Raw genomic sequence first — 6,270 nt, forward strand, 5'->3', positions numbered from 1 at the left:
CATTTCAACTTCTTTCAATAGATAATATCTTTTGCTTTTGACAACTCTTCAAGAGTTTCAATAATATTCAAGTAATCAACTTGCACCAACAATATAATGATTTTGAATTTCATAAAGACATAAGGATAAATAGAGTCATTTGTGCCCTTAGTCAGTAAATATTCATTAAGGTGATAAAATCGCGTTCACCTTGCTTAACTTAATTTATATAAGAATTATGAACAAATTTCTACAACTTGTATATGCTTCAGGCATTTAAAATTCTTCAGGAATTTTCATATAATTTTGTCAAGTAATTCATATAGGTTGTGACAACATCTAATTCTATTTAAATATGTGACATCTTCTAGTGTCTGGACAACAGGTCCAATAAGCTTTACGCTTATCAAGATGCATTATTTCACTTGATAATAATTTCTACTTTAGCATGCTTTAATAGACGTAGAATTTAGATCCTCACAATCTTTTACAATATTGCGCTATATTGTACCAAAATATCGTCGACGATATATCATTTGTATCGGTTCGCAATGTGACATAACTTATTGAGATCTCATCACTTCCATTATTTTTTGGTACCTAAATCTCTCATGAGGTTTCATGAAGTGTTATGTCGTAGGCTCTTCAAGAGCACATTGCCTCCTTATAATGATCATTGATCATATGCTCCTCTTTCTTTTCAATGATTGTTGCGTTTGGAACCGATTAGTCTACCACGCTTTATGCATGTTGTAGACTCTGTCCTTCAGGGACATGAATTTAATAGGAGCATTTTGCAGCTAAAATTAGAAATTAATTTTGGGTCAGCAAATGCTTCTAGCATTTGAGTTGAATTATCTTTTGAATGAGGATCATACTAATGATAATTCATAACATATTCTTCAGCTGCTTATTCTCTCTCCCTTATGTTAGAAAAACTAACATATATCCCATCTTCTTTGGGGGAATCCATCTTTGTGCATCATGATATATTAATTTATCGTATACCACACATAAAAACTATTAGATGGACATATCTGGTTCCTAACCCTGAACCAATTGTGAGGGGGGAATTTATCATAATTTATTGGTCTGAAGCATACAAGTGATGTTGTATACAATATATCATATCGCATACCAGCACATGAAGCTTTGTTCTCATAAGCAGTGGTTTAGCTATTTAGTGGAGGCATTTAACGCCAAACCAGTTTGGATATAAACCAACATTATCAAGATGGATTGTCTTGATTACATAACCTGAAAATTGTGCTCTTAACTCAATTATTTTGAGCAAGTAATTTTGTAAATGTCAAACTGCAGGTTGACAATAAACGCACATGTGATCATCTCATTGATGCATCTATTTAAGACATCACATAACAGGTGAACGGGCCCATATTCACCTTTTATATTTTTTCAGAATTTAGGAAATTCAATCTCAACATTAGCCAGTATAATCAACTTATCATGAGAACAAGCAACAAAATAAATTCTTGAAGAATCTTCTGGTTCTTCAATATATGTCAAAATACTCAATCTGCACATCATATTTGAATCGGGATGGCCAAACCGCTCATCTGGAACTAATAAAATTATTTATACTAGTAAACTTCAAGTTTACCATGCCATGTGCTATTTGTTTTAGTAAACTTCTGGTTTACTATGGCATGAATTATTAATTTTTTGTACCAATAAACTTCTGGTTTACCATGACATGTGATTTCATCATGCTAATATTTGTGTAGTATAATTTGGAGAATAAAGTGGGTAACCATTCACATACATATTTCTTACCCAATATGATTTTGAAGATATTCCAATATGATTTTGAAGATATTCCAATATGATTTTGAAGATATTTAATCCTCTAATCATTTATACCTTTAATATGATAGTCACTAACAAGATTAGAGGGTGGCACACCAAACTTGTATCCACTGGTGGGAGAGCCACTCTAATCAAACACGTCCTACTAGCTCTCCCTTCCCATCTTCTTAGTGCTATTAACCCCCCCCCCCTCCCCCAAAAGGCACTCTGGAACTAATTGAAAAAATCATAGCTAGGTTCTTCTGGTCTGGAAATGAAAATGGGGGTAAGCATCATTGGGTCGCCTGGGAAAACCTTAGCTACCCTTATGATGAAGGTGGAGCAAACTTCAGAAAAATCTCTGATATATGCTTAGCCTTCAAAGCTAAACAGTGGTGGAATTTGAGGACTAATAATTCTTTATGGAGTGAGTTCATGTAGGCCAAATACCTTCTAAATCGGCATCCATCCATGGCGCGACGGACTGGCTTTGAGAATTCGCAAAAATTGGAAAGCTATTTGTGAAGCTAAAAAGCACACGGATCACCATATTTTCTCGAAAATTGGCAGAGGAGAGGTCTCCTTTTGGTTCGATAACTGGTCCAAGTTAGGGCCTCTCTACTTATTGTGTCCTAATGTTGATGAGCAAAACAGTATTAAGCTCAACGAAGTGTATGTTAATGGAGTATGGGACTGGTACAATCTCTATGTTCAACCACCCGATGATGTGAAAAATAAGATCAGCAGCCTTGAGATTGTTTTGAACAATCACGCTAAAGATAAAGCCATACGAATTTGCCCACAAAGCAGTTGGGCGGCTCACGGTCCGTTCGACTTGGAACAACATTAGACACAAAAAGCTCCTAACTACGCCCTTTAGTAAGATTTGGAGCAAGAATATACCTTTCAAGATGGCTTTTCTTACTTGGAGAGCCATATACAACAGGCTTTCTACCGATGATAATGTTGTCAAGTTTGGGATCAACATCTCTCCTGGATGCCACTACTGTGATGCTACCAACACCAACACTACTCGTGAGACTGTGGACCATCCATTCTGCCAGGGAAACTTTGCTAAAAGAGTGTGGAGTGAAGTTGCCAATCCATTGGGTTTGAGACTAACCAACAACAACCTTAGGATTCTTATCCTCACCTGGTGGAACACTCGGACCAAAAATCCCATTGCTACTTTCGTCCTTCAAAATCTCCCTTCTATAATATGTTGGGAAATTTGGAGAGCAAGATGTGCTTACAAATTTGAAAATATTATTCCTTCTGTGTACAGGGTCAAGGCTAACATTGTTGACACCCAATTTTGTCCCTCCTTTATTCTAATTTATTTCTTCGGGCTTCTAAATTTATCGACGAGCTAAACACTTTATTTTCGCTACTTTTATTTTCAAACATTACTAGCAGTACTTTATCACAATTTTTAAATGGTCCGTCATCGTTCATTTTAGGATTTGTACTCGTCAAATTAATTTGTACTTTGTTAAATCATTTACTAGTTACTATTCAATTTCACATAGTATATTATACTAGTTACTAAATTAGAAGCCCAAAAGTGATTTAAAATGGGGGAGAAAGGATCCGTATTTCAGCTAAAATAAATGGCCCAAACGGACCAGCCCACATTTTCGGACCAACACCGACCAGCCCATTACCATTCATCCGCTCCAGCCCAACCTTTTCACCCGACCCGGCCCACTTCACTTAAAACCTAAAATATCTCTTTCTTTCTTCCACAACCACGCCTCTTTTCTCTCTCATCTTCACCCGCATCTCTTTCTCGTTTCTCTCTCCCTCTGCTCCCTCTCCTGTCGTCTTCCTCGCTTCCCTCTCCATTTCCAGCAAAGGAACAAATCCCTTTTTACCATCACAGACTTTTGCTTACCCTATCTCGTGTAATATCTCTCTCCTATCTTCAACGATTGAGTCAACACAAACGACGAAAAACGCCTCTGAAATTTCTGAAAGAGGAGCAGCTTTAAAGATTCAGTTCGAAATTCAAACGGATATCACTTGAAATCCCGCCTAAATGGTGAATTCAAAGACCCAAAAAGAACCCTAGAAATCACTCTATAAATACTGGTGTTTTGATCCAAAGAGGGGATTCGATCAGCCACCTGAACATTTTCCTAAAAATATTTACATTTTACTCAGTTTGAAAGATTAAATCGATCATCCCTTCTGTTGTTACTTTAAAATCGAGGGTAGATCGGACTTGAAGCCCAGATCCTTTTGCACACAAAAAAGATAAACCTCGATACGTTCATTGCTCATAGTTTTTTAGTTTACGCTTTGGTTAAACTTTAGCTAGTGCTGCTGTGTTTCTTTAGGGGTATGTAATTCTTTATCGTCATGTTATTTATTTGATGTTTGGGAGCTGTTAGGATAGGATGATAGCTGCTAAAAATGAATTTGAAGATGTATATTGTAGTATGGATGTGTAGGCTGAATTTCCCGGAGTTAGAGTTTTTAAAAAAAAATCAAGTATACATAAGATATACAGTGGGTTATCAGGGTAAGAAGTAGATATACATTCAATATATATCTGATATACACATCGCGGTGTGTATATCTTAGGTATATTGAGTATGTGATTAAAACAGATCGAGAATGAATCTTCTCCACAATTGTTCTCCGTCCTTGTTATTATTGTTTCTGTCCTTCTTATAGTTTTGCTTCTGTACTATGTGGCTTTCTCGTTGTTTTGTTATAGTGTGCGATTTCCTTTCCCTGTTTAGCTGGTCTTACCCTGTTTGTCTGTGGTGTTTGAGGCTTGTTTAGTTCAGTGTCATCATGTTAAGTATGGTATTTAAATCTTTGTTCCATGTTCAAGTCTAGCTGCTATCACGTTTTGTCTTCCTTTTCCTGGTTTAATTTAGTTCCGCCCAGTTATCTATAGTATTTGATCTCGTGTTCCCTGTTTGGTTAGAGATGTTATATCCCGTATTTTGTGCGTTGGAATATTTCGAGATCGAGTAAATTGAAGAAAATAAGTTCGACGAAAATTTGAGAAATGCTGGGCGAATTTTCAAGTCAACTTTGGAGGCGCATATCTCAGAGTATATGTGGAGTTTTAAGGTGTTTTAAAAGCCTAAAATGAAGTTCGTCGAGTCTAGTTTGTAATGCAACAAACCGTTCATTGATAGGACATCGGAGTAGAGAATTATAGACGTTACAAACTGAGCTGTCGACGCGAGAACAGCATTCCCCGCGTATCGCTACGATGCCGCTACGGCTTTGCCCCTACGATGCGCTATATCACCCAGCAAGCTACGGTGAAACCGACGTTGGCAGTTTTTAAAAGGGACAAAAACCTCACTTTTTTTTCAGCACAAATGCCCCAAAATTTCCGAAACTTGACCTCCCAAAAGGGCTCTTATTGTCACATGAAATTGAGGGATTTTGCACAAAATTTCAAGCAACCAAATGCTAACCGAGGTCGGGCAACGCGTAGGCGCGATTATAATTTTGTTTTGTGTTGAAGTGAGTTTGAAGATAAGTGGATGATGAGGATTTGGCTACCTTCACAAAAATAAGGTATGAATCATCAAATCTCTCTCTTTATCAACCTTGATTGAGGAATATATTTGCAAAAATAGAGTTATAGTTTGTTGTGTTGATGTTGTTGAATTATGGGGCTGTTTTAGGTGGATTAAATGGACGGAATTAGCTAAGTTATGATGCATAATAATTGTTGATATTGTTGTTGATGTTGTTGATAAGTTGTTGTTCTTGAATTTGGGAGAATAAAGTGTATAAAGATATTGTATACAAAGTATACGTAGGGCTGTTTTGTGCCGATATTCGGGGCTACATTTTACATGATTTTCGTGGCTGTTTTGTGACAATATTTTGGGGTTGTTTTATATAATTTTCGTGGCTAGTTTGACGATATTTTGGAGCTAATTTGGTATGATATTTGTGGTTGTTTTGCGATGATATTTTGATGCTTGTTTGGTGGTTGTTATAGTGTTTTTGTGGTGAAATATCGTGGGATTGGTTGTAGTTGTTGTTGTTGTTATACTATGGATATACGAAAATAAAGAAATGTGTTAAAGTTGTTCATGTTGAGTTGGGAGGTTTCGGGTTTCATTATGTAGTGGATGGGGTGATTTGAATACGTTGTGAATTGTCAGAAGTGTTCTTGAATCTTGTTAAATGATCTTGGGTTAGTTTTTGAATATGCGAGCATTGACGTTGGCTTGAATGTATGAAGTTGATTTGAATGTAATTGGAATGTTGTCGAAATATGTGGAGAAGAATTACTAATGTTAGAATGTGTTTGGAATTGATTATTGATATTGTTTATATGGTTGTTGGTATTGTTGTTGATGAATTTGGCCGAGTTGAAATCTGGGGTTCTTTGCATTTAAAGGAAATGTCCAAATTTTCAGTAGATAAAAGTGATGGCATGAAATTGAATTCCTAAGTGCTTATGGCTAATGTTAGTATCAAATGATGTTGATTGTAGATTTT

Source organism: Lycium ferocissimum, chromosome 2 (assembly GCF_029784015.1).
Source record: "Lycium ferocissimum isolate CSIRO_LF1 chromosome 2, AGI_CSIRO_Lferr_CH_V1, whole genome shotgun sequence".
Taxonomy (NCBI): Eukaryota; Viridiplantae; Streptophyta; class Magnoliopsida; order Solanales; family Solanaceae; genus Lycium; species Lycium ferocissimum.